At 37.5% G+C, this 10,022-nt stretch overlaps 1 long non-coding RNA gene across 5 annotated transcripts; it reads left to right on the top strand.

The window, feature by feature from the left end:
- Positions 1–5,644: 5,644 nt before the first annotated feature.
- LOC306705316 lies at positions 5,645–9,196 on the top strand. 5 transcript variants are annotated; one of them, XR_013767327.1, is made up of 4 exons: positions 5,645–5,768; positions 6,334–6,454; positions 7,602–7,928; positions 8,545–9,196. It is a non-coding gene; the product is annotated as an uncharacterized lncRNA (long non-coding RNA). The 5 variants fall into 5 exon arrangements; XR_013767328.1 differs by having other exon boundaries at positions 5,651–5,768; positions 6,331–6,454; XR_013767329.1 differs by lacking the exon at positions 5,645–5,768 and adding an exon at positions 5,782–5,922 and having other exon boundaries at positions 6,331–6,454.
- The last annotated feature ends 826 nt before the right edge of the window (positions 9,197–10,022 follow it).

Genomic DNA, 10,022 nt, shown 5'->3' with positions numbered 1-10,022 from the left:
CTTTTAAATATAAACGTGAACATTCATTGTTTATATATAAATTAATAAACAATGAACATCAGTTTCACATCAGTTTTTTTTAGGATGTCTTTCTACCACCCAGTTCACTTAGAGAGGAACTTGAAGGTTGAATGTTTTCCTAAATTTATATTTTCCGGAAAAATTACCATTTTAAAAGTCGATGCAGGATTGTATATGTTAGTAAAAGAAGTAGCCTCTTGCCACAATGTCCACGTACTGTTACAAGTTAAAGTCCTGCATTCAAATTTGCATAAAGTCATGTTTTGGCCATTAGGGGTCAGTCCAGCTTATTTTAATCATGTTATTAATAAAATAATGTCACCTTATACAGGTCTTATGGCTAAGGTGTCAGCAAGTTGCCCTTAGACAGCTCCAATAGACACATTGTCAGTTATTTGGTACTATAGGTGAGTCTTATGGGAGTGGTGAGACTGTGCATGTGCCGTAAAACCCAAACAATGAGATAAAAGAGGCTAAACAGTGCCATAAAGCTAAAAGACACAGTTGAATCAGCACCTCTAACGCAGAGACATTTTGTTTACAGTTTTAGTTAAAGTGGAATGTTTTAGTTTTGTGGAAATAAGATATTTTGTACGCATCATTTCCAACACAGTTGCAGTGCTGTATTATTGCCTTACAAAGTTTTTAGAGCTTACATGGTAACACACAATTACTTAATTACATCCAGCAGATATTATCATCCATACGTTTCGTATTTTTTTTTCTTCAAAAACCCATCTAACGATGACCTCACTTTATCAATGGTTAATCAATTAAAGGTACAGTGTATAGCATTTCGGGGAATCCATTAGCAACAATTAATTATGATTTAAGTGTGCAAAAATACAAATTGTTGTGTTTTTGTTAGCTTCATACCTACATAGTGAGCAGTTTCTCTTCACGGAGTCCAACATGTTGCATCGCCATGTTTCTACGGTAGCCCAGAACGGACAAACTAAACACTGGCTCTAGCAAGGGCCGCACAGATTTTTACATGTGCTTAGAAAAATGTGATAACATGAACCACAGAGTGTCAAACCGTGGTATCGCCAGCTGACTTCTGTTGTTCCTAGTAGTTATATAATGGTAAGGATGGATACTGAACGAGTACCATGGTTTTGCATTCGGCTACTCATGACACAGCAGTCTCGGAAAGGGAGGAGTGAGCGGAGGGCTATTTAGTTGCAATTTGCAACCACACCACTACATGTCACCAAATCCCACAAACTGTAGCTTTAATTGCTTTACCATGTCAGTAAATACCTGTCACAAATTCCATTCTTTCAAATTGATTGCTCTGTCTCACCAATAGTCCAAAACTCTAACGTCATACCCTTATCTCCAACAGTAAAGTCCCAGAGCAGGTAAAACTGTAAAGTCAAATTAAGGTAAATATAATCCAAATAACTAAATTGTGCAGTTATAAACTGCAACTGCCAAATCTTTACAATGGCCTGCATCTAGGGGTGTGACCAAGTTAAGTCTTCGGGCAGTCAGTGTTAAAGTCTTATGACTCACAGATCACAATAAATTTAAGGACCAGAGCATCCGTGTCTCCAGATAAGGTGTAACCGGAATGTTCCTTGTGTTTCGTTATTGCCACTGTGACCCTTTGTGGGAGCGTAGTTGAGTTTCATTTCCTCTGAAAATGTAGAGAGCAGTGAAGTCTGTGTTTGCAAATCCAGAGGTCATCAGAAAACAGAGAACACCTTCTTCTTTCACAGTTTATTGTTGCAGGGTGTGCTGGTGCAAGATCAAGGCTTGAGACGTCGGCTGATAAAGAGGAGACACCCCAGGTGAAAATGTTAAAATGTAACTACAAGATTTTGCATCAAAACTTCCCCAGTTGATGAAATTGCAAATTGAGCATGCTCTTATTAAAGATGTGCTAGTTTGCAAACATTTCCAGAACACAGATCTGAACATTGAATAAAAGTTTATTTTTGTTGACATTAGAGTCAACGGTTTTACAGAGGGAATTCTGTATACCTCTTTTTATCACATTATAAATCAGAAAATACTAGCCATTAAAAAAAATTATAAGACAATTCTTTTTTTGTGTTAATAGAAATGTTTTGCTTAAATATCCAGATGGCACATTATCGAATGCTAACTTCTAGTGAATTTAGGTGAAATCTACAGATGCAAAAATGAAGTGTAGTAAAATAAACACCTTAATGTGTATTTTGGATGTTTTTTACTCCACTTTTATAATTAATAATACAATTATAATAAGAAGATCTGATATTGTTTCTCTTTACATCTCATGACAAAACAATCATCTTACGTCGAGAATTTGATTGACCATCAAAGATGTATGCGTTCTTTAGTTCTTGAAATGAGCACTTCAGCTGCCACACCACCGGGATTGTAATAAGAAAATCAATCCTTTATGTGATATGTAGTGCACTCGTAGTCATGTATCTGCCAGATCTCCAGTCTGAGAAAGATCATTTCGAACTTTACGTCATGGTCTGTTCGATTGTTGTCGTAAATTGTCCGCAGTGCTTTTACAGGTTTTTAAGGTGGATTCTCCAATCAAACTACAACTATAACGCTCTTTCTATCCTGTATAATCTCAGAATATCACGTGTTATTTTGGGTCATCACACCTTCAGACCGGAGTTAAATATTCAAAAACTAACAGATTCACAAAAGGTAATCATAGTGTACATGTGTCAATCATTCAGGATTTTGGTCTGTACCAATACTACATCAGGCCAGACACTAAAGCCATTTTAGAGGACAATTTTAAGACATTTCATCAAACTGGCCAAGGTAAATGTATTTGCAATTATGATGTTCTAATTTTTGAGCAGTCTTTGTTCGTAAAAGTGAATTTTATCTAAATGTATCTTATCTCATCTTATAGTCGATGGCTTTGTACTACAAAGACCAAAGTGTAACACCATAAAAGCCACCTAACTGCCATGTGATAACCAATAATGAATCTATAAATATTCAGTTTGATTTCAGTTATTAGCCATATAAACTCCCCGATGCCAGTAAACTATTGCTACTTTGATTGAAGTGGTGGGGGTGCTCTTGTTGCTGTTTGTCCTAATGTCGGTTGTATAAAGTACAACTTGTCCCATGAGTGCAGAATGTCATGTTGTCTGTGGAAGGTACCTATTGTCATTGAGGGTGATGTGTCTTGGTATTCTGTTCCAAAACACACTGGCAGTATAGCACGATTATTTTCATAACAGCATATGAGAAAACAAGACCAGACTGTTCGTAACGCTGGTCATAACAGGTTGTATTCCCTAAATGAACGATAGGAGAATCTGTGTTTGTTTGGTATAGCTTTAGATCTACTAAAGGGGTTCCACAAGGGTCAATCCATGGATTTTAGTTTTTTATCTAAACATGCCTCTGCTTAACAACATTATATATAAGTAGAGATTAAAGTGTATAATTTATATTCTGATAACAACACATAACTTCCTCATTAGGTTATCTCGGTTCGATAAACAAGCTTGTAAACTATATTGAATTGAATTGAATTTGATAACCACAAACACTGTTTTATCAATTGGAAAGTATACAACCAAAGAAGATTCATATATCAAAATGATTCTGGAAAGAAAGTCTTGCATTTATCTCATAGACGGTTAGACGGCTGTAATGTTCTTTTACTGGATTGTTTGTTGGGGAAAAAAAATCACAAAAGCTTCAGCTCAAGTCAAAACACACTGCATTACTCTAATACTTAAACCACTTTAGTGGCTCCCAGTACAATACAGAAACAATTTAAATTCTACTAATAGTCTATGAAGCACTTAATGGTTTGGCTTTCCCAGTACATTTCTGACCTGCTCACTGATTACCACCCAATCCAATCATGACGGATCATCATGCAGTGGTTTTTGCCAACTGAACCAAAAGGGAGATCCAGATCTTGTGAGAGATCTTTTTTGGTACTTTGGTCCTACTCTCCGGAACAAACTGACTTCCATCACATTTGTGTCTCCGGTGTATTAGTTTTGTTTTCTTGTATTTTATTTGTTTTTTGAATTTTCTATCGACATTTTGGTTGTTTGGATACATTTGAATGTAAAAGCATTACTTTAACAACACAGTTGTCCTATTCTCCAGCATTGGCACGTCAGAGAAGCAACATACTCCCTCTCGCTACAATAAAACAGTAATTTTTCTTTTTTTCCACTTGTGATTTTACAGTAATATTAGTAGGATTTTGTTACCTTTGGACAGGGCAAGGCCAGCTGTTATCCCCTCATAGTCTTTGAGATAAATCCTCTCATCTAACAATCAGCAACTCAAATGCAACCTGCTCACCAAGCGCTAAAGTTTCTTTTCTTTGGTTTCCACATGATGAGGCCAATTGCACAACCTCGGCATGATGCCAACACATGTACTGGGCATGTACCAGTACACGTTTGTACATCAAGATAACTAAATGCATTTCATACTGGCCAGCAATGGGGAAAATGCTTACTGGGCTGCAGGGGATTGTTTTTGGTTACAGGTTGGTCACTGGGAAAAATTGGCAGCTGTGAGTCTTCCACACCGTTTCCATGTAAATGACATGCAGTTGTGCTGTGGTGACGGTGTGTTTTCAACCATAGTCTGCTGAGCAGCTCACCAAAGCAGAGCAAACTGAAGGACGTTTCGACAGCAACCTTGTCCTGCAAGGCTCTGTTGGCTGTTGGATCAATCTTTATTGCTCCAGCTACCGATGCAAACGGCCTAGTTTAGGCAGTGCTGCTGACTCAAGGACAAGCTAAAGGAAACCAGTGCAACAACTGCAAAAGGAGGGCAATTCACTCTGTAAGTGTTTCTACCACCTACGGCCTTGTATTGGGTGTATTGTTATACTTTTTTTTCTGGCAAGCACATTTGTTTTCTGATCTGTTGGTAAAGATCTGATTTGGTTTAGGCAGAAAAGGTTGGCTAAAGATGGCCATTGTTAAATGAAACCAATGTTGACCGTTGATAGGAAACAGGATGCAAACAGTGTCACAATCATAATCTGTGATGACAAGACTATCCACCCCAACTTTATTCACAAGGGGCTTACATTTAACAATTTCATACTTCTGCTTTTGCATCTGACACAACAAAAGTCATAATTCATTCAAGACGTGCCTGTCAGGGAAACACCGATTGTTTAGGGTCAAGTCGCGACCAATGTTGTCATTTTTCTTGTGAGGACAGTCTCAGCTTTGAGCTTTAGCTCTATTGCTACATCTGACATGTTCTTGATTGGCTGCCTCCAGGATACAAAGAGCTTCGACAGACTTTTTGGTACAGTATTGATTACTTCTCTTCCTATTAAAGACATGCTGTTAAAATTGAAAAAGTGGAGTAGCCAAATCCTGCACATGACACACATTCACTAGCAGTTAGCTTGACATCAGGCTGCTACTCGTGCTTTGTCCACCCAACTCCAAGCTCCACTTTTGCCTTTATGCATTATGGGGAGATGATAAGTACTTCCTGAACGATGCCTCCTGAATGCGCCGCAGCAATTGAACCATAAAAACCCAAAATAGCCCTTTGGTAAGCAATAATAAGCCTATTAAATCAATACATGCCCTGTCCCCATGGCTGAGCTGTGGTGATATATAATAGAACAAACGCACACACACACACACCCACCCACCCACCCACACACATAAAGATGGGAGGGCTAGAGATAATGGGATGGTGTGATAAAGGGGTCATAAAAGCAGAATATCCTCTGGTCTTACGGGAAAAGAAAATCATCATTGACAGCCTCTCAGGTGAGTAACACAGCTTTCCTCAAAGAGATGTGCTAGAAAGAAATCTGGAGTTGTTCATAGAAATTAGCATGCAGCACAGATAAAGCTGTCTGTCAAAAACAAACTTCTTTGTACCAGTTTTTTTTATTGATTTTCCCTGAAAACCAGTGGGCAGGTAATTACAAGTTCTCAGATACGACCAAAAAAAATGTAAGCTTGAAAGTGATCGATGTTTTTGTAATTGTACGTGTCTGGTTTCTTTTATCAGGAAAATAGTACAGGATCATCAAACAGCAGCTGATATGAACAACATTTAGACTTTATTTCAGTATTCATTGTTCTCTTAAAACATGTTTTGTTTGAAACTCTGTTCAGCAAGTAAAATAGTGGACAAAGTGAGTTTAGGTTGATTTTATCAAGTTTATTTTTTGCAGCGCAGAAATAGGTATAATTAATGTGTTTTTTAAGAATAAGTTTTCCTGTTTATGACCAAGATATGGTCTAATTTCGCAGATAGGAACGAGGACATGCTACATGTGTGTTTGCACAGAAATTAAGTGTGTTTGTGCTTTTGTGTTCCCAGCAGCCCTGCTCATAATCCAAAGAACATCTTTCAAGACACATCTATTCCCTGTTTTTGTGGCACCGACACTCTGAGACAATGCAGAGGAATCTTCCTGTCCTTATTTTCTGCCTTCTTGGCACAGGTAAAAAACTAAATAATATCCACATTCACTATACAGACTTTTCTTGGTAACACCATCTTATAAGCTTCCCAGAGTTTTTAAGTTGTAACTAATGGCTTTACTGATGGTTAATTCATAATTTACCAATGCTTTATTGATTATTAACAAGAAGACATTTGTTGCATGGTTGTTATACAGTTTTAATGTTTGCAACCCATTAATACATGTTCATGGTTCAGGGAACAGATGTTAATACAACATTAATTATTCTAAGACATGTACTCATTAAGTCTGCATTTGTACGTTAATAAGTTAAACGGATTTTGGTCCAGATTTTTAGAAGCTAAGTGGTCATATCAGTCAAAGGGATATTTCGCAACCTGGCAATCCAAAAGTTGTTCTTATTAATGCTTTTCACTGATTTACAAAACTGTTCCAGTGACAAATTGTATCTTTGTCATCAAATGTCATAAAAAATCTGCATGACATCCCAAAGTGAAAATATACAAAAAACAGCGAGGAGGAAAAGGATAATGTATGAAATTGGGTTAAGGAACACTGGACATGTGTACCTTTACTTTCCTCAAATCAGTTTAAATTCCTACTTTATGACAAAGAACTCTCTTTACTGAGCATGACATTTTAGCGATTTATTAAAAGCTGAAACTCTATCCTTCTTATTGGGGTAAGAAATACAAAACTGTGGCTAAGGTTAATAGATAGAGGTCATAGCTTCAGGGCCATAAATGTTGTGTTTGTTTAAAGGGGTTACTCAAGCTGTGGCACAATTTGGTCAATGATTAGGTTTATTATCTTTGACATTGCCCCTATAATTAATAAAACATGTGTAGTTCTTACATATAATAGAGGCCACTATCTTTACTGTCAAACATTAAATTCCTCCATGAATCCAGTTGATTATGACTAACTAAAAGACTAGTCGACAAACATTTTGACATTTTATAGATGTTGATCAAATGGGCAGCTCTAAAAATGTGTGGCGAGATTTTACAAAATAAAAGTTGAGATGAAGTCAGTACTTGTGTGTAGTTGCTACCTGCATTTGTGGAAATATTGTTAACATGCATTTTTAATGCGCTATCATATAGGGAACATTTTAATGATTCTCCTTCAACCCTTTTCTGTCTTTTTGCTTTTACTGACACAGTCACCATGTGTGGAGCGCAGTCAAGCACTGTAAACCCAACTTCTATCAGTCCATCCAATCCTAGTCCATCTAACACTGGTCCAACCAACACTGGTCCAACCAACACTGGTCCAACCAACACTGGTCCAACCAACACTGGTCCAACCAACACTGGTCCAACCAACCCTGGTCCATCCAACACTGCCGAAACGTCACCAACGCAACCTCCTACGGGAACACCTTCAATTGCAACAACTATCCCTTTGAACGAAGGTTCATCAGAAGGACTCTCATCTGGAGCTATAGCCGGTATTGCCATCGGCTCCATCGCTGGGGTGGCTGCTGTTGGTGAGTACAATACAAGCACTCTCTTCACGTAGCACCTCATTTCTGCTTCCTCAATGACACATCATCCTGTTATCCATTGACAAGGATTTGGCAATTTTTAAATTGAACGACGCAAAGATAAGAAATGTTTCCTTGGCACGACTCCCCCTCCTGCTGATCCTGAGCATCTGAATGAATGCAAACCTCACCTTTCAAATCAACCGAGACACTAACCGAGACACTAAATCCAAATTTAGTGGTCGTAGCCTAAATCAAGATTATGAGATACGAAGTCAAACATTTGCCTTTCTAGATCAAAAATGATCAGATAATAAATCATAATTTTGGGACATTAGTAAAAACTGTGTCTTATAACATTTACTTATTATCTTATAACTATCAAAACTCAAGACTATCTGATTATTTTGGATTTTGTTTATTAATTTGAAGGATTTAACTATTTTTACTTTATTATTCCGAACCATATAAATCCCCTGTCCACCTGAGCAATGGACATTGCTCTTAAATTGCAAGCAAACATGCAATATGTTGAGTATTCAGCACACAGACAAATAATTAAAAAGAGAACTCGCAGGTTTAGACTGAACATTAAAAATATATTTTTTTCTATTTTCAGGTGGTGGCATCTTCGGCGCGCTGAAGTACACTGGGAGGTTCTGAGGCCAGTCCAATCCTGACCCACTCAACAGGACAATGAAAAGATCTTAATGTCTGAAAGGCTCAAATCAGAATAAAACAATATGACGTGATAATAATGATTTGGGCCAAGAGGACGACATTAAAGTCATTTTTACTACTTTGAAATAATCTTTGGTTGATCAAAAAACAATCCGTTGGGATGAAAACTGTATTTTATAGACAAATTATTTTGTATTTTTGTCATGTTTTCTCTTCTTTGGCAGAAAAGGGACCTTTAGTTTGAAATGGAAATTCCCTTTCCAATGGATTAAATGTAATTGTCAGGAGAGTTTAATTTATAAAATATATTTCCTCTAATATCCTTTACATCTAATAACTTTGGTCTTTTGTATTTCAACATGCAGGGTAGTTAAATAATGAGCCAGTTTCTTTTACAATAGCAGTCTATGGTGTGTGACGCATGGGAGGGAAAAATAAATTGTCGCCTCGGTGCCACCGTGATACAGAAAATACAAATTATTTTAGAAGTTCTCTTTGGCTGAGTATTTTTCATTGACTGTTTTCTAAAGAAAATGCTTTGTAATCAATCTATACATTTAATAAATAACTGTTTCTTATTGTTCTCTTAATTGATTTCTGTGACATAATATCACATCGTTGTTCTGTAACAATGACCAAAGCTGTCTGGGTAACGTCTCGGTGCTGATTATGTATAAGTTTGTTCATTTTATGAGTGTAATGAGGATACGGTCTCTTATCTGTGACGTCTTTAATTAGTGTTTGCAGCATATGATAAAAAAACTTTATCATATACAATTATAACAAAATAAACAATAAGTTCGAGACAAGGGTATAATTTGTGACAGCTGATATAAACCAAGGGGAAGGGCTAGATACAATTTAACTTGTAATATAATTCCGGGTGTAATGTGCTGGTACAAAGCACAATGTCATTGATTCAGTTGCTATTGTGATAGGTCATTGTGAGTATTTTATTTATAGGCTAAGGAAGAACAGAAATGCGATAGATTTTGTGTACAGAACTGACCGACATAATAATCTTAATGTAGAGACTGTCAGGATGACAAAATGATCGATCGTAAACATACGACGAAACGATCCGGGAACACGTCAAGCAGCTTCCAGGTGCCGGCAAACAGATAGGACCTGATCCACATGACCCGTGCTCCACCATGGAGACCTATAAAGAGGACAGACTAAACAAACACAGGAGGCAAAGCTCAAGCACACCATTCACACAGATAAGAGACAGAAAACAAGCACAGAGAGGGAGAGAGCGAGAGAGACAAGGACAACATGCACTCAAGGGAGAGAGAGAGAGAGAGAGACAAGAGGAGAGGCTGGACCTCCTGGAGGACGAAGATCCACAGCCAAACATCTGGAATGAGGCACTGACACCCAGGAGAGACAGAGAGAGAGAGGTCCCAGGACAGC

The sequence above is a fragment of the Pholis gunnellus genome (genome assembly GCF_910591455.1).
Source record: "Pholis gunnellus genome assembly, chromosome: 13".
NCBI classification, from domain to species: Eukaryota; Metazoa; Chordata; class Actinopteri; order Perciformes; family Pholidae; genus Pholis; species Pholis gunnellus.
Note: the sequence above shows the minus strand (reverse complement) of the source record. Positions and strands in the feature narration are given on the sequence as shown.